Genomic DNA, 18,985 nt, shown 5'->3' on the forward strand with positions numbered 1-18,985 from the left:
CCCCAAAGGTTCTTAAAATATCAAGCTGAATTAGTAGAACAAGATGATGTGGAGATTGTAGTAACTAACATTATTAACCCAGCTTCTTTCCTGAGTGGAAACACAGGAGAACCTGTACAGCATGATTGTCTGGAGACCATCGAGGCAACATACTCAAGCCGCACAGACCTGAAGGATGCCCCTCTGGAAGATGCTGAGAACTGGTTTACGGATGAGAGCAGCTATGTTTTGAGCGGCAAGAGGTATGCTGGGTATGCTGTTACTACCACCCAAGAAACACTGGAATCAGGATCACTGCTGCAACCGCTCATAGGCATCCAGGCCAACCTTTAGCAGTTGTATCTAGTTGCTTGGAGAAATAGGCGACTGCCTCACGATACAGGCCTAGGTCTTGTGCCAGTATTCCCAATCCAATTCCCTGTTTCTCATGTGAAAAGAGAAAGAATGGCTTACTTATATCTAGGAGTCCTAAACCTTTAACAGGTCAAAGGCTCATATGGCCTCCTTATTCCATTGGAGATTTTTCTGTTGAGTGCAGTTAGTGCATATAAAGGTTTAACAAGCAATCCATAATTATAAATCCATAATCTGCACCACCCAGTCATTCCCAGGAATGTTCGCAGTTCTTTCACTGTCTGTGGCCTCAGAGTCTGGCAGATCGCCTCCTTCCGGGCTTGTCCTAAAGTTCTCTTTCCAGCATTGATTTCATAGCCCACATAAATCATTTCACATTGCATCACCTGGGCCTTTTTCTTGGATACTCGGTAGCCCTGAAGTCCCCAAAAATTTAAAAGGCTTACCGTCCAAGCCATACAGGTTTCTTTTGTCTTGGTGGCAATTAGGATGTCATCTGCATACTGCAGCAGCCTTCCCTCTTCGGGTGGGGTTGGGGCTTCCCACAATTCGAGGTCTTTTGCTAGCTGGTTACCGAATATAGTGGGGCTGTTCTTAAGTCCTTGTGGCAGCACCGTCCAGGTTAACTGGGTCTTCCGCCCACTCCTAGGATTTTCCCATTCAAATGCAAATATTTTCTGACTGGCTTCGAGGAGAGGGAGGCAAAAGAAAGCATCCTTGAGGTCTAAAACGGTAAACTAGATTAGATCAGGAGTTAATTTTGTTTACAAAGTATATGGGTTTGCTACCACTGAGTGGAGATCTGTTTATTAATCCTATTCGTAAAAATTTTCTATAACTGGCTGGATCTCTTCCTGATTTTCCTTTTAAAGGGTTTTGCTTAATTCTTACCGGTTGTTGTCCTTCCTTAAGTTTTACCCCTACAGGTGAGGCATTCTTTGCCCTTCCAGGCCTGTCAGTGGCCCACACTCCGGGATACACTTGATTGATAATTTCCTCACTGATTTCTCCTCTTGTGGGGATACTAGTTAGGGACAAGCTCATGATTTGTATAAGTTCTTGGTCATTTACCTCCAGAGTAATCTCTCCATTGCTAAAGGTAATAGTTGCTCCTAATTGTTCTAGTAAATGTCTTCCTAGGAGCGCTTTTGTGGAGTTAGGCATATACAGAAATTTGTGTATGCCTAACTGCTTTCTCAGTTTATATTTCAAAGGTTTGCACAAATAGTAGCTAGTAGCTCCCTTATAATCTTTTCCAGGGCAAGCCCTAAAGGATCTTATGGTGGAACTAGTCCACAGTCCCTCTGCCACCCCGGGTGATTTTGGAGGGTAAAGAACATGTCTGCGTAAGACACCTCATCCTACTTCCCTTCCCTCTGTAAAAATAATATTAATTGCAAAAGTGTGTTAGGGTCTAAGGTCCCATTTAGTGGCCATTTAGCTGCTGCTTCTAGTTTGTAAAGTGGCCACCACTGGTTACAATATTTAATTAGGATTTTCTTGCTTTCCGTACTTCCTCTCCTGGCTATATCTTTCTAGTGCATGAGTATGCAATCCAATGGGCTTTTCTTTTACAATTTTTCCCTGCTTATTTCCAAAATCCTTTCTCTCCACTTATAGCAGTTTCTACACTGTCTTTCAACCTTCTCCCACTCTTCCTCCTTCACTTCCAAAAGTTCCGGTATCTTATGACTTCTTCCACACAATATTTATCAACTCCTGTCTTTCGACCGAGAGGTCTAACGACACCGCTTCTTCTCAGCACTCCGCACACCTCGACCTCCTCTTATCAGACTCATAATACCACTTACATCGACAATCTACGCACTCTGCTAATACCCAAGCTTGATGAAAATTACGAAAGGTAGGAACATAGGAGCAGAGAGAAAGCAGGGGATTCTCCCACAAACCCAATCTGGTACTACCAGTTACCCAGAAGGAGCTGTGTACAATCCTTCTAGCAGGTATAAAGCATTTCCCCGTGCCGACCATTCACTCCTTCTACACAAATAATCCAACCAAGTCTAACCCAAACCGACAGAGAAGGGATTCACTTTCCCATCTCCGGCTCATACAATGTTTTCACAAGACATACAAGAACAGTGTATTATTTAAACAAACATAAACTTCTCACAAACTTCTTATTTATCTTGCAGCAGCTGCCTCTCACTCACACAGCAGCAGCGGCGTCTCACTCACACCCTGCCCCTGCAGGCAGGGCACGCAGGCACACAGACACACAGCAGCGGCTGCTCTCGCTCACACAGCGGCACACAGACACTTAAAGGGCCCATCACACTTTTCACTCATGCCACAAAATATACCAAGTTTAAACAATCACCAAATCCGTTTGTAACATATATCATAAACCGTTAACAATTTGCAGTCAGTTCAAAGCCAGTATGTCCACCATTAGTGCACTCTACAATGACCTGAAGCAAGATCCTGCAGGTGACGGTAATTACCTTTACCCTGCCCCAAATGCAAACTGCCTCTTATATACCAGTCATCAGTAGTTTGCCCCAAAAGATCTTACTTTCCTGCGGATTCCCAAAGCCAAAACCAAATGGGTATACCCCCTCCTCGGGACTGAGCCGTGCGCCAGACGTCTCTGTGCGTCTTACCAGCAGCCCGTTACCCTTGTAAACATACCTCTGTCCACGAACCAGATGGTCCTTGTCTGCTCCCGCAGTGGATAGCTGGGAGCGGAGTTCCTCCGAGAAGAGCTCGGGGTGCACCTAGGACGTCCACCCTCCAGCAGTGTCCCGGCAGCCGAGCAGAGATAGGTCCCATCTGGGGTGCCAAGATGTTTTGCGGAGAAATCACTCTATACCTTTTGGGGTTATAAAGTGGGTATGTTTATTCAGTGCTGGGCGCATGGGGGATCGCTCCACCACAAGCATGCGCACCGTCTGCAGCTCCTGTCCAGCTTATATGTTACAAAATAGTGCATATTCATAAAACGCCTATACATATACATAGTCTACCCCCGCCTCCCCTCGCTTCTCATGGTAATCAGGTCTCCTCCTCTTCCTCGCTGATGAACTTTTCTCCTTGTCGCTCTGCGCAGCCTCAGTTGTTCTCTGGCTTTCTTCCAGACCAATGTTTTGGGGTTGTCTGTTTTTCAAAGACTAGGAGGGACTTCTCATTGGGCTAGGAGTTAATCACCTAGCAACGTTATCAGTACTTGGTATGTCTTTTTCGAACAGTCCATACGCCTCCCCTTGTTTTTGCGCAGGCCTTGCACCAACAATCTAAGATTGTTTAGACTCCCTGTCTCAATATCTCTTCATTCTTTAAAAACTTTACCCAAATCTCCAGTAGTTTTACAGCTCTTTATAAGTTTGTGTCCTGGTTGAGCTAGGATAGGGTTAAGTTTCCCCAGCAGTGGGTAGGGGGCTCTAGCCAGGTTATTCAGTACCATGCTGACATCAGGTCTGGGTGCCCAAGTGTGGGAGAGCTGCGGGGACGTGTTGTGTTTGTCATCAGTACCTTCACTTGCTGTACTGCATGCGGTATATCTATTAATTGTTATTGCTGTTATTCTTGTTGTTGTTTGGATTATTAACAGTTACACTGTTGTATTAAATTTTTCCTTATCTCAACCCCGGGGTTTGTATCTCACTCCTTGCCCCGACTGGTCCAAGGGTGGGGGAGGGACAAAGGCAACATGGTCACTGGTCCTGTCAGGGCCTAAACCACCACAGCCTTTTTAGAACCCAACATGGGGCAACAAGAGGGTTGACATAAGAATCAAAAAGGGGACAGACCCTGACCGGAGTGTGTTGGAGCAATCTGTTGGGTGCAATTATTCCTTTTTATTTGTATTTTTTGATAAGAAAAATTTGAAATGCTGGCGCACTTGATTGCGTGGTGAGGCTGGATTATTCCTCATATCCACTGTGTGTTCTCAGTGCTGATGTTTGTTGTCAGTGGAAAATGTATAAAGGAGCTTGTTTTGCTGTCCTGGCTACTGACTGCTTATGAAATGTTTGTATTGCTGGTGAGAGCAGGCTGGTACCTGTTTGCTGCCCTGGCGTTTGTTAGGGGTCTCACCCACTCTATGGGTGAGCCAGGAGAAGAGATCCTCTCGTTTTTTTGAGAGTTTCAATTATATTTGGACTATCCAGGCCAGTCTGTTTGCAGCATTGTGCTTTCTGGGTGTCTGCCAGATCTTGTTTTTGGCCATGCGGCACTTCTCTAACAATAGCAGTGCCCAGAAACCTGCCCTGAGGTCAGATAATAGTGAGTGGCAAGGTGTGTGGAAGAGATGGGCAAAGGCCTGAGTTGGTGGGTACCCCCAGTGCTTTGGAATTTCACCCCCAAAAAATGCAGAGCCTTGATAAATAGGTGGAGTGCTTAAAAAAGATGTGTTGCAAACTTGACAAAAACTGTGAGACACAACTCACTGTGATGAGTTGGGGACTTGCCCATGACTACCATGTCCTCTTTAACACCACTCACTGCACTCAAGGGGTAGAAAGGGTTGCAGGATCTGAGAGTGAATTGATTGTACAGAAGCTGATCTGGGGGACAGACAGAGCCAGTATCAGTCACCTCCACCATCACAGCAGCCAAGCCAGAGAGATAGCCAGTACTGGTATTAATTGCCCTCACTAGTGCAGCAGCTGGCCCAGAGGGATAGCCAGCACGAGTATGTGTTGGCCCGATACAGAAAACCAAATACATCAAAAAGTCAGCTTGCAAAGTGGGGGATGGGGATGAGACAGGCCAAGCACAGGAACAGGAGGAGGGGTCAGAGGTGATCGTACAATCTCCATCCCTGACTGAGTTGTGAGATATGCAGAGAGATTTCGTCCGCCTGGGAGGTGAGCAAATTTGCACCTCGCTGCTCCGATACTGGGACAATGGAGCCAGTGCTTTTGAAATGGAGTGGAGAGAGTCCAAGCAGCTGGGATCTTTGGTCAAGGATGCTGGCATTAATAGAGAAATAGGGAAACAGATTCAAACACTCAGCCTTTGGAAGCGACTCCTGCTCAGTGTAAGGGAGAGGCACCCCTACAAAGATGATATCCTATGTCAGCTAACCAAATGGACCAACATTGAGAAAGGCATCCAGAATCTCAGGAAAATGGTTGGATTTGATGTTCTTTATGGTGATCTGAATGATGAGCAGTCACCCATGGACCCAGATCAGGCCCCTTGCACACACCTGATGTGGCGAAAGTTCCTGAAGAGTACACCAGAAGCACGCTCATTGGCAATAGTGTCTTGGTGGACAGACACCCACACTCTAACAGTGGATGGAGTGGTTGGCAAGCTCCAGCAATATGAGGAAAATCTCCCTTCATCTCAACATTCCCTGGTCTCAGCTGTGGAGGAACTGTCTCAGAGGGTCCTGAAAGTGGAAGAAGACATGGCTGCATTCCACCTGCATGGGCTGACGTCTCAGCCATTAGAAGTAAACGTTTCCCCACACAAGAGAAAGGCAACGGAAGGTACACACCACGAGGCACCCTGTGGTTTTTCCTTCGTGACCATGGAGAAAACATAAGGAGGTGGGATGGACAGCCCACTGCCGCCCTAGCTGCATGAGTAGAGCAGCTGAAAGGGAAGACCATCACGAAAGGGGAGTCCTAGAAGAAAAATGCAGCTCCAGTGTCCAGTCAGAAATCCCCCAGGCAGAATAGAATGGTGAACGTTATGTCTGACCCTCTTGAGGGGACCAGTAAATCATTGTTACAAGGAGTGAGTGCTGCTGAGCAGGATTAGAGGGGCCCTGCCTCCTGCCGGGTGGAGGAAAGGGATAATTGGATTTACTAGACAGTGTGCATCCGATGGCCTGGCACGTCAGACCGACAAGAATATAAATCTTTGATGGACACTGGTACACAGTTCACCCTGATGCCATCGAGCTACAGTGGCGGTTGAATCCATCTGCATCTCCGGATTGACAGGGGCATGCCAACAGCCAACGCTACTGGAAGCTGAAGTGAGCCTGACTGGGAAGGACTGGCATAAGCACCGCATTGTGACTGGCCCAGATGCCCCGTGCATCCAGGGCATAGACTATCTTAGGAGAGGGTACTTCAAAGACCGAGGAAAGTACCGGTGGTCTTTTGGTGTGGCTGCCCTGGAGGAGGTTGAACAGTTGTCCACCTTACCCGGCCTCTCAGAGGATCCCTCAGTGGCGGGGCGGCTTAAGGTTGAGGAGCAGCGAGTGCTGATTGCTACCAGGATGGTGCACCGTTGGCAGTACCGCACCAACCGAGATTCCCTGGTCCCCATCCATCAGCTGATCCATCAACTAGAAAGCTAAAAGATTATCAGCAAAACTCACCCACCCATCATCAGCCCTATATGGCCAGTGAGAAAGCCTAATGGTGAATGGAGGCTAACTGTGGACTACCGTGGCCTGAATGAAGTTACGCCAGCAAGGAGTGCTGCAGTGCCAGACATGCTAGAGACCCAGTACGAACTGGAGTCGAAGGCAGCCAAGTGGTACGCCACAATTGACATTCCTAACGCGTTCTTCTCCATGCCCATAACGCCAGAGTGCAGGTCACAGTTTACGTTCCACTTGGAGAGGCATCCAGTACACCTGGAATCTATTGCCCCAGGGGTGGAACCACATCTCCACTATTTGCCATGGACTGGTCCATACTGCACTGGAGAAAGGTGGGGCTCCAGAACACCTGCCCTATATTGATGACATCATTGTATGGGGGGACACAGCCGAGGAAGTCTTTGAGAAAGGGAAGAAGATTATTGCAATCGTCCTGAAGGCCAAATTTGCTATTATGCAAAAGAAAGTTAAGGGCCCTGAAAGGGAAATTGAATTCCTAGGAATGAAATGGCAAGATGGGAATCACCACATCGCAGTGGAGGTAATAAGATAACAGACATGGCCCCACCAACCTCTAAAAAGTAGACTCAGTCTTTCCTGGGCACTGTGGGGTTCTGGAGGATGCACATCCTGAACTACAGCCTGATTGTGAGCCCTCTCTACCACGTAACTCGTAAGAAGAACTATTTTGAATGGGGCCCTGAGCAACAACAATCATTTGAACAAATTAAGTGGGAGATTGCCCAAGCAGTAGCCCTCAGGCCAGTCCGGGAAGGGCAGGCGGTTAAGAACATTCTCTACACTACAGCCGGGGAGAATAGCCTGTAGCAGGAACCCCCTTATTGGCAGGACGAGGCTGTGAGATAAGACACACATCAATATGGTTAACAGTCAAGCTCCGATCTTTATTAGAAAAACAAGCTCTTATATATTCCTGTGACAGAAAATCCATGTGTTGCTCTGGCGCCTGCTCATTTCAAAAACTCGTTCCTCTCAGCACTTTCAACAAGCGCAACTAAGCCTCCATAACTGGTAGATAAATTTCTGCTTTGTTATTCTACGGATTCCATTCTTATCTATTTCTTTCCTAATGAGTAAAAATTATTTCACTTTCAGCCATCGTTAATCTAGACCCGTTGTTAATCTTCTAACTTGAATGCTGATGACATTTTTACATTGTCAGTGACGCAGATGGTTTGCGACCCGGCATACACACCCACAATGGCCCTACCTGAAGCCTCTGGCAGAGAGCACCTGGGGAAACCCAAGACAGACCTCTAGGCTTTTGGAGCCGGGGATTCAAAGGCTCTGAAGCTACTTATACACCAACGGATAAAAAGATACTGGCAGCATACGAAGGAGTTTGGGCTGCCTCAGAAGTGGTCGGCACTGAAACACAGCTCTCCTGTCACCCCGACTGCCGGTGCTGGGGTGGATGTTCAAAGGAATGGCTTCCTCCATGCATCATGCAACCGATGCCACGTGGAGTAAATGGGTTGTGTTGATGACAGAATGGGGTCCACTAGGGAACCCCAGCCGCCCAGGGATACTAAAGGTGATTACAAACTGGCCAGGGAGCAAAGATTCTGGGATGTCACCAGAACAGGGGGTGACATGTGCTAAGGAGGCCCCACCATATAACGAGCTGCTGGATGAGGAGAAGCGCTATGCCCTGTTCACTGATGGGTCTTGTTGAATTGTGGGAAAACATCGATGATGGAAGGCTCTCGTGTGGAGTCCCACATGATGGGTCACTGAAGCTGCTGAGTAACAGGGTGAATCGAGCCATTTGGCAGAGGTGAAAGCCATCCAGCTTTCTTTGGATATTGCTGAGCAGGAAAAGTGTCCGAGGCTATACCTCTACACCGACTCGTGGGCAGTGGCGAATACCCTGTGGAAATGGTTGCAGCAATGGAAGCAGAACAAATAGCAACGTAAGGGTAAATCCATCTGGGCGGATGAAGTATAGCAGGAAATTGCAGCCCATGTTGAAAACCTCCTTGTGAATGTGACCATGTGGATTCCCATTTACCCAAGAGTCAGGCCACTGATGAACATCAACACAACCAGCAGGCAGATCAAGCTGCTAAGATTAGAGTGGCTCAGGTGGACTTGGACTGGCAGCACAAAGGTGAACTGTTCATAGCCTGGTGGGCCTATGAGACCTCAGGCCACCAATATAGAGATGCAACATATAGGTGGGCTCGAGATCGAGGGGTGGACCTCACTATTGACACCATTGCAGAGATCATCCACATATGTGAGATGTGTGCTGCAATCAAACAAACCAAGTGGTTGTAGCCCCAGCAAAATGGAGAGCAATGGTTGAAATAAAGATATGAAGAGGTCTGGCAGATCGACTACACCACACTGCCACAGACCTGCCAAAGTAAATGTCACGTGCTCGCAATGGTGGAAGCAACCACTGGATGGCTGGAAACTTACCCAGCACCCCATGCCACCGCCCGAAACAGCATCCTGGGCCTTGAAACCCAAGCCCTGTGTTGACGTGCCACCCGAGAGAATTGAGACAGACATCGTAACACACTTCCAAAACAAGCTCATAAATGCCTGGGCAGAAGGGCACGGCATCGAGTGGGTCTACCATATCCCCTACCATGCACCAGCCTCTGGGAAGATCGAGCGCTACAATGGACTGTTAAAAACCACATTGAAAGCACTGGGAGGTGGGACCTTCAAAGACTGGGACATGCATCTAGCAAAGGCCACCTGGCTAGTCAACACAAGAGGATCTGCCAGTTGAGCTGGCCCAGCTCAGTCAAAACCTCCACGTGCTGTAGATGGGGATAAAGTCTCTGTGGTGCGCATGAAGAATATATTGGGAAAAATGGTCTGGTTTAGTCCTGCACCAGGCAAAGGTAAAGGCAAACCCATCCATGGGATTGATTTTGTTCAAGGACCTTGGTGTACCTGGTGGGTGATGCAGGAGCATGGAGAGGTCTTATGTGTACCACAGGAGGACTTGATTCTGGGTGAGAACATGCCATAAATTATGCTGTGCGTTTGTTAATTGTTGTTTTGTTATTGTTAACTGCTAAATGGCAGCTGGACATGATGCAGATGGTATAGAATAAAGGGGTGGATTATGACCTGATTCAGCTAGGATAGTGTTAAGTTTCCCCAGAAGTGGGTAGGGGCTCTAGCCAGGTTATTCAATACCATGCTGACATTGGGTCCAGGCGCCAAGGGTGGGAGAGCTGCGGGGACATTTTGTGTTTGTCGTTATTACCCTCACTTCCTGTACTCTGTGTGGTATATCTCTTTTTGTGTTCATTGTGATTACTCTTATTGTTTTTGTTGTTATTTATATTATTATTTTTACACTGTTGTATTAAATTTTTCCTTATTTCAACCCCGGGGTTTGTATTTTACTCTCTGCCCCACCCATTCCAAGTGTGGTTGAGAGACAACGGCAGCGTGGTGTCAGGTCCTTGCAGGGCCTATACCACTGCAGTTCATAGCATCTCTGTAGAGAATAACACAACTTTTAGAGCAAACCCAAACTAAGTACACAGTTAGGAATGTTTATGCTTAGATTGTCTTCCTGTCTTCCCTCTCAGATTGGAGAATGTATAGGTTGCGCTATTGTTCTTAAAACAATGCATTATTTGTTCATTTAAAAAAATGGCAACATAGATTCACTAATTTGATAACTAGGTGGCCACTGAGGAAAATATATTACAAACAGAAGATGAGATTTGGGGTTTTTTTTTACTGTTTTAAACACAGATGTGACAGCTACTGAATATTCTGGAGTCTAGATGCATAGATATTGTTAAAATGGACTGCATTCGGGAGTCTACTGAGAGTAATGTTCAGTCTCTGGTGTTGATCGGACTTAACGTACAGAGCAGCTATTCATTTTTATTACTCTGCACTTCTAACCTGAAAGACTACTGTATATGTCCAGGGAAGGACTGCTTAAAGAGAGGGAGCTCCACTGCCCAAAACTAAACTGCCACTAGACCCAGACAGCTCCTGAGCAGGGGGTTTCACATTGGTTATTTTGAAATTTTTGATACTATAGTTTTGAGTTGTTAAGCCCTTTTTCCTTTTTTTCTTTCATCACTTTGTGTCATGAGAGGGCATAGATAGGAATGGATGCAATATAATTGCAGACTAGACTAGACTAGATTAGACTATACTATTTCAGTTGGAAGTGACCTGCAATGACCATCTTGTCCAACTGCCTGACCACTTCATGGCTAACAAAAAGTTAAAGCATGTTATTAAGAGCATTGTCCAAAGACCTCTTAAAAACTGACAGGCTTGGGGTATCAATCACCTCTCTAGGAAGCCTGTTCCAGTGTCTGACCACCTTTCCATACAAGAAATGCTTCTTCATTTCAAGTCTGAACCTTCCTGATGGATGAAGATTTGAGCCATTCCCAGGCATCCTGTCACTGGATCCCAGGGAGAAGAGATCAGCACCTCCCTCTCCACTTCCCCTCCTCAGGAAGCTGTAGATGGTAAAGAAGTCTCCCCTTAGCCTCCTTTCCTCCACACTAGTTGCTCCTCATAGGACATTCCTTTCAGCCCTTATACACATTAATAATGTATAGACAAATCGCAAATTACCTGATTTATTCATATCCTCAGAACGCAACAAAGTAGAGACATTGAATGTGAATGTTAAAGTAATATACAGAAACAATCACGTGATATCTATTTCTAACTCATTGCCCACTAGCTATCACAGAGGAAACATTTTTCCACTTGGACAGTTATATAGCTAGCTATAACATCTAAAATTATGTTGGATAATTCTGCTTAGAGAATGGGGACATATCACCACAGTTTCAGATATTAAGTTAATGCTATAAATATTTATTTGTACCTAAACCATCTAATAATAGACAAATGGGAGAGAATGAGTTCCTGAGTATCTGCATCCTGAAACTATTTTCTCTTTTCTTAAGAATTGCACAAAATTATGTATTGGGTGAAAAGTAGTGAATAGGTTAAAAAGAATAATCCCAACTAAAGAAATCATTGTCACATGAAATATTAGGGCAAATGCTAGGGCTGATTATTTATTATTTTCTGTGTGATTATTTATTTGCAATGTTTTCATGTTGCTTTTAACAAAGACTAATGTAATCTCTCTCACCTTTTTGATATATTTTTTTTTTTTTTTTTCCTTCCGCAAACTAGATTATTTTGGAGGAGGAAAGCTTATTATATGTTCCAGTCAAGAAAAACTGGCAGTACTTTTATAACTAAAATAGGTCTTAATTTATTGATGTTTTCCAAGAAAAGAGAGTTCAGCTGCCTGATTGGTTGATGTCATAAGTGAGGAGTGAGGCAAATGGAATTGAACACTGTGAATGTATAATGATGTCTCACAGCAAGCTAAATATTGAGGCACTGTAAATGAGGTTACATAAAATAAATTCTTAGGTGAGACTGAGACATTTATTTTCATAGTAGGAGACCATTCTCCAATCACAAAGTTTAATTGCACTGTCACTGTTGTTACTATATGAAGGATTAATATTATAAAATCAGAAAATAAATGAAAGTGGCTTTGTGGATCAATAGAAGAATTATCTGCACTACAACCCTACATTTTTATTCTCAGGCTACAGGAATCTTTCCCATTCCATTCATGCTGAAGCTAGTTTAGTTAGAAATAAGAGATATAACAAAACAAAAAATCTGAGGTGACGTTCAAAGCAGTATAAATTAATTTTTTGGTAAAGTTTTTTAGATTACATCTGTAAGTTTTCATAGGAGGAAAAAGGAATAAATTTTACATTAGTAAGAGTCAAATTCAAGAACAAATTCTGTCATCAAATAATTTAAAAAAAAAAAAAAGATGGTTGAAGAAGCCCAAACTGGTGGAACAGACACTTTGAGAGGATCAGAAGATGTTAGTGCAGATTCCCCTTCAACTTTTAAGTCAGGAAGTGACTCTTTTCTTTTTTTTTTTTTTTTTTTTTTTTTTTTTTTTTTTTAATTTATTTTTAGTCATGAATGAGTTAATTTGTGAACACTGGAAATTTGAATGCCTGTGTTAATGCCAGTGAAGTCACCTAGAGGTCACTAGGGTGAGTGAATAAAATACATTTTCTTCCCATTTGTTCTACTGTTTGCCCTACTGCTATTTTCCTGTCTTCTCACCCTAATCATGAGATGACTTTTTCTGCTGGCAGCTTCAGGAAGAAAACACATGATTGGAGGCATGACCATGGCCCTGCAAAGAGGGACTTCTTTTCTCTGGTTGAATGGTGCTGTCCCTCTGTAGATTCCTTTATGGGTTTTGGATCAGTGCAGATGTCTCTGTTCAGAGGGTTGGGTTTTGATAGAATTGAGAGAAAGAATTACTTGTTTTGAGATTTACTTACTTATTTACTTAGAGAAAACTGCTTAGCAACTTATTTACTTACTTATAGCAAGTTATAGTATTTTTTAATATTACTAAGGATCTTGCTTGCCCAGACTGTTCTGTGGGAGCTTACCAAGGACTACTGTGTTCATCAGAACAAAGCAGTTCACTGTGAAAATCTGCCAAGGATTACAATGTTCAACAAAATATTATACTTTTGCCCTTGAGGAACAGATGAGTCTCGCTAGTTGAAATTTTGCTAATGAGTAAATATAGCCATGGAGGAATATTAGAAGTTCTATTGGTTTTCTTGGATAAGATAGAATGAGTAAACCAGCTAAAAAACACTCCTGTTAGTCAAGAAATTGGCCAAGGGAATCTGTGCATGCTCCAGGGAAAAAAAACAAGGTAAGAAAGACTTTCAGCCTTCCTCCCAAAGCCCCCCCAAGACGCTCACCAGGAGGCAATGTGCAGGTGCAAAGAGAATATAAACTGTTGACACCAGCCTTTCCAACTAAACCCAGCCTTACTCATGCATCTGTATGTTTGTGTTATGTAATCCAATGAATATGGATATCCACACTCTGTAATTTTTTGGTAAAATGTGGGGTGGGTGTGCAAGCTTTGTGGAGAAACCCCTTGCAGCCCGGCGCTGGAGTAAACATACCTGCTTTATAACTCTATTCGAATTGTAGAGTCTTTTTTTCCGCAAATCAGTTTGGCACCCTAGATGACACCCTGTCTGTTCAGCTGCAGGACTGGCTGAGAGGGGGATGCTCTAGGCGTGCCCCGAGACTTCTTTCTCAGAGAGTCTCCCTCGCTCTGCCGATCTTTGCAGGGACAGACAAAGACCATCCATTGGCTGCGGATCATGTATGTTGGAGAAAGGGGAGACCTGTAAGTCATAAGGAGACGTCCTATGTGAGGTAAAGAGCCATTATGCTCCCCCTGGGTTTGGGGTGCGAGTTCCCAGGTAGTGTGGTTTTGTGGTTGTGGGCCCGTGGTGACAGAGTGGTTTCGACACTCTGACAACATTGGTATCCTGAGTTGACCTGGGAACTCCTAGTATGGTGTTACAGGAGAGGTGTGGCATTGCCGTGATACCATCAAATGTAAAATCTGGTACCTTTTATAATAATTTAGTCGATATCGATCCGGTGTGGATTTGTGGTAAATGATAAATGGCAAATGGCTCATGGTATATGATTTATGCTTTTGGCTTTGATTTATGACTTTTATGATTTAGCAACTGTTGTAATTGTTGTTTTGATGTTTGTAGTATTTGTCATTTTATGTTGTGTGAGTAATAAGCGTAAGGGGCCTCTTTGTGTGGTTGTGTGATTGTTTCGCATGTGAGAAAAGAGACACAGCCCAGCTACAGCTGCGCACTGCGGAGTTCTCTGACCCGCGGTTCCATTATCCTGGCAGGGAAGCTGCCAGGGAGGAACGAAGCACAGGGCAGACTGTACCACGGGGGTACTGTAGCACGAGTGACATTCCTTAGTGCAGAGCTGGGTCACTGGTGCTGCTGGTTTTTGGGGCTCAGTGTTTCAAGTGTCACAGGTGAAATATCTCCTCTTGCAGGAGGCAGTACTTCTGTGTTAATTGTTGTCTTGAATTTAGGTGCATACTCTGCGTGGGGAGGGCACCTTTGTACCATCTGCCTGAGGGGGATGTTGTCAGCTTAATCGGCTAGTGTGTTAAGGTCAAGTAGATGAGATGGAAAGCGGCCAGAGTGGGGGAATAGGTAAAAAGAGCCCACTGGGCTGCACTGGAAGGAGATAGATGGACCTCCAGACACAAGGAATGAAAAGACCTTAATGCAGTGTAATCAGTGGTGGCTCCTATATAAGTTGGATGAGCGTGAGAAATGGCCCCTTAATGGGACCTCAAGTTATAACACCTTGCTGCAATTGATGCTGGTTTTAAGGAGGGAAGGAAAGTGGGATGAAGTCTCCTATGCAGACATGCTTTTCACCCTCCGAGACCATCTTGAATATCAGATAGACTGTGGCCTGTCACCCCACAAGATCCACTAGTGCTGGCACTGGAAAGAGAAAATAAGAAGGAAGGGAAAAAAATAAAGGGTTTGAAATAAAGGATTTACCAGAGTACTATAAACCACCAGTAGGAAGCCAGAAAGAGGAGGGTGAAAGTTTGTAGGAGCCAGAGCCGGGCTACCTGCCCTCACAGCCCCATATCGGAGACAGAGATGGGAGAAGCAGTGGTGGTGCCAGCTCCTCTGAGAGACCATAGGGCTGGATGGGGCCCTGTCGGAATAAAAGTCTTGTTCGCTTCGTTTGATCTTGCAACTTGGAAAAGTCTAGCGAAGGGGTACTGAAACAAACCCGTTAGGGTGACTAGGCATTTTTGGTTTCTGATGAAACAAAATGATCTGGATTGGATCACACAAACTGAAACACAATTAATATTAAAAACAGCCCAGGATCTGGCTGCTGATAACCTTAGGGGTAGAGATGAAGATATAAAAGATCACTTCCCTTTACAGGATCCATACTGGGACCCTAACAGAGCAACCCATATGAGACTGCTAAATGCATATAGAGATTGGGTTGTAAGGAGCATGGAGCAACAACAGCATGATATAGAATTTTTGGTTAATGCTGGAGCAACATTTTTTGGTTTTACGTGAAGCTTTAACACGCTTAGGCAATGATTTTATAATGGTGAAAGGAGCTACTGGCCAAAATTAAAAGGCGTATTTTCTGAAACCTTTAAAATTCAAATGAGGAAAGCAATTAGGAGTACACAAGTTTTTATATATGCCAAATTCACCAAAACCTCTTACTGGGACAAGGTTCACTGTACTGGACATTCCTTTGATTGACTTTGAGCTCCAAAACTCAGTTATTTTTTGCATTTGAATGAGAAAACAGAGATTCCACAAAGAAGATGCAATTAACATGGACTGTGCTACCCCAGGGATTTAAAAATAGCCCCACTTTTTTTTTTTCTTTTTTTTTTTTCTGAAACCAACTATCTAAAGATCTGGAGCTATGGAAGTGACCACATGAAATCGGGGAAGTCCTGCAGTATGTAGATGATCTATTAATAGCCACAGACACAGGATGATATAGAAATAGAGGTTGCTAATATTGTCAACCCAGCTTCTTTTCTCAGTGGAAACACAGGAGAACGAGTGACACACAACTACCTGGAAACAATCGAAGCAGCTTATTCCAGCTGGCCAGACCTCCAGGAGGAGCCATTAGAGGATGCTGATGAATCCTGGTATACAGATGGAAGTAGTTTTACTTGACAAGGTATCTGCAAGGCAGGATACATGGTAACCACTGAAGATCAGGTAATAGAATCTAAAGCTCTTCCTCCATATACCTCAGCACAAAAGGCAGAAATAATAGCTCTAACACAGGCACTGGAAATGGCCAAGTGTATGAAAATTAATATATGGATGGACTCTAAATATGCTTTTGCAATGGTCCATGCTCATGGGCCAGTGTGGAGAGAAGGAGGACTCTTGTCTGCAAGGGGAAAAAATATAAAGCATGCTAAAGAAATCCTCAAACTCCTGGAAGCAGGGCAACTACCTAAAAAATTGGCTATAATGCATTGCAAAGCTCACCAAAGAAATTCTATTCGAGTTAGTTTTAGAGTCTTTTTTCCATGAATCAGTTTCTTAGTCTTCCTAGGGCTATTGACTTCAGAGGACATCTGCTGTTTAGCACTGTTTGAAAATCCAATTCCTGTGTCAGCTACTCAGGGTTGGTATTGTTGGCTGGAGTTCTCTCCAGCCAAATGATGGTGTGATGTTTGAGCATAGAATTATACCAGGCTGAGCAGTTCTTATAAAATGACATGATTTTCTGGACAAGATGTACAAGAACTCACATGGGATTCTGTCCCATGCTAGAGCTTCTTCACCCTGCTTTTAGAGTAATTAAAACTAATGCCATGTATTAATTTGACTGTCCAGACCTGAGGGATTTAGCCTCGAACACTTAAAAAACTTGCTAAATGTCTTTGTTTTTCATTAGGTATAATTGTCTATCAGACATTGTGGAAAACAATATCTCCTTTCTACTGTTCTCCATTGGTAAGTCTAGAGATGAGAAATTCAAGTGTGGTGTGGCTTCAAAGGGTCTTGTAAAAGTGGCAGCATTGGTATTGCATGACTCAGGATGTTTGGCTTCCATTTTTGTCTGTGATGCTGATGTGCTTTGACATTTAGCCTTTCCGTGCTTCAATGTCAAAACACAGCTTATAATTAGCATGATGGGATGTCACAGTTTGAGCCTAGAGCGCAACTGAGCATCACACAGCTGCTCACTCCCTCATTTTCCCCCAAGCGCTGGGAAGGAGAAATAAAGCAAAAGGCTCAAGAATCAATATAAGGGTAGGGAGGAATGATTCATCCGTTATGGTCATGGGCAAAATACAGATTTGTTAGGGGAAGAAAACAAACATCACTAATTCAAACACTGACAACAACAACACTTAACAGAGTAGGACAGTGAGAAGCTTTATTACATCTTAAAACACCTTCCCCCCACCCCTCCCTACTTCCTAGGCTCAGCTATGCTCCAGATTTCTCTACTTCCTCCCCCCTCCAGTTGTGCAGGGGGAAGTGAGTGGGGCTGGGGTCAGTCCCTGACACCTTCCTCCTCAGTGGGTAGGAATCCTTGCATTCTTCCCTGCTCCAGCATGGTGTCCCTATCATGGGAGACAGTCCTCCACATACTTTCTCTGTCATGAGTACTTCTTATGGGATGCAGCCATTCCTGTGTTGCTCTGGTGTGGGCCACTTTTGCATGCTGCAGCCCTCTCAGTGCCGAACTAAAACACTGGGTGCTTCTTCCTCCCATAAAGTCCTGGCCTTTTTCAGGTGCAGCTGACTGCTTCAGTGTGGGGTCCTCCACAAGCAGCAGGCAGATCTCTGCTCCACCATGGATGTCCATGGTGGCAGGGAGGGTGGCCTGCTATCTTATCACAGGATACAGAGGGGGTCTCTGGTTTGGCACACCCCTTCCCTTCTTTCTTCTTTCTTCCACTGACCTTGATGTTCACATAGGTGTCTTCCTTGCAACTCCTCCTCACAGCTCCAACCTCCTCCTCCCAGGTTCACCTTCTTAAATATGTTATGGTAGAGGTGCATCCACAGCACCATTGAACAGAGGTGGGTCTGATTTGGAGCCAGAGGATCTTCGAGAAGCTTCTCACAAGGGGCCACTGCTGTAGTTCCTTTTCCCACTACCAAAAACCCCACCACACAAACCCAGCACATGGAATCTTCAGATAAAATCTATATAGAATTTAAAATATTGCTCTGATGAAAGCTAAAGTAAATTGTTCTTGTTAATAGAATGCTATTGTATACCTTTAAAAATACCTACTGTTCCTAATTCGTGATTTGAAAACAGACCAATATTTTTTTATTTCATTAATCCATTTATGGCAATACCAGTTTCAATACTGATTGTATCAAAATATTTCACAGCCAGATGCTTATGCATAAACACAGTATTTTATTTCGATAAAGATAAGCATGGAATATAAATCCATAAGGAAAATGTATCTTTCAGTTTAGAGAAGAAAATCTGATTTTGTTGACTTTCATGATATTTTGCATTTCACTTGGGACATGTTTCATTTTTGTGTGTTGATCAGGAAGCAGTTAGCTGAAAGGACAAACTGCTGGAAGTGAGTGAGGGGAAACAACAAAGAATATGAAGAGCACACAAAAAATAGGGAAAATTTTGAAGTGGTATTTTAAGCAGTCAGCCTTCTCTAGGAAATACTAATGCAACTGCTCATTTAAAATGTCACCAACTGGATAGTTTAACAAAGGTGGAAACTTTTTTTTTTTTTTTTAAGAAGTTAAAAGGTTTGTTTACAGTAGAAAAGGAGCAGTATCAGGAATATCTGGGACTTTTGGTCATTAAACAGAGTCAGAATCATGCTCTTTCCTTTTGGTTTTCCTTTGTGTTTTTCTGGAA

General features: G+C 44.1%; 1 long non-coding RNA gene across 1 annotated transcript; it reads left to right on the forward strand.

The window, feature by feature from the left end:
* The first annotated feature begins 3,701 nt into the window (after window positions 1-3,701).
* LOC113480797 lies at window positions 3,702-15,160 on the forward strand. The gene is made up of 3 exons (XR_003398535.1): window positions 3,702-3,763; window positions 9,830-9,870; window positions 15,150-15,160. It is a non-coding gene; the product is annotated as an uncharacterized LOC113480797 (long non-coding RNA).
* Window positions 15,161-18,985: the final 3,825 nt, after the last annotated feature.

This window comes from Athene cunicularia (genome assembly GCF_003259725.1).
Source record: "Athene cunicularia isolate RWA chromosome 5 unlocalized genomic scaffold, athCun1 chr5_part1, whole genome shotgun sequence".
In the NCBI taxonomy this organism is placed as follows: domain Eukaryota; kingdom Metazoa; phylum Chordata; class Aves; order Strigiformes; family Strigidae; genus Athene; species Athene cunicularia.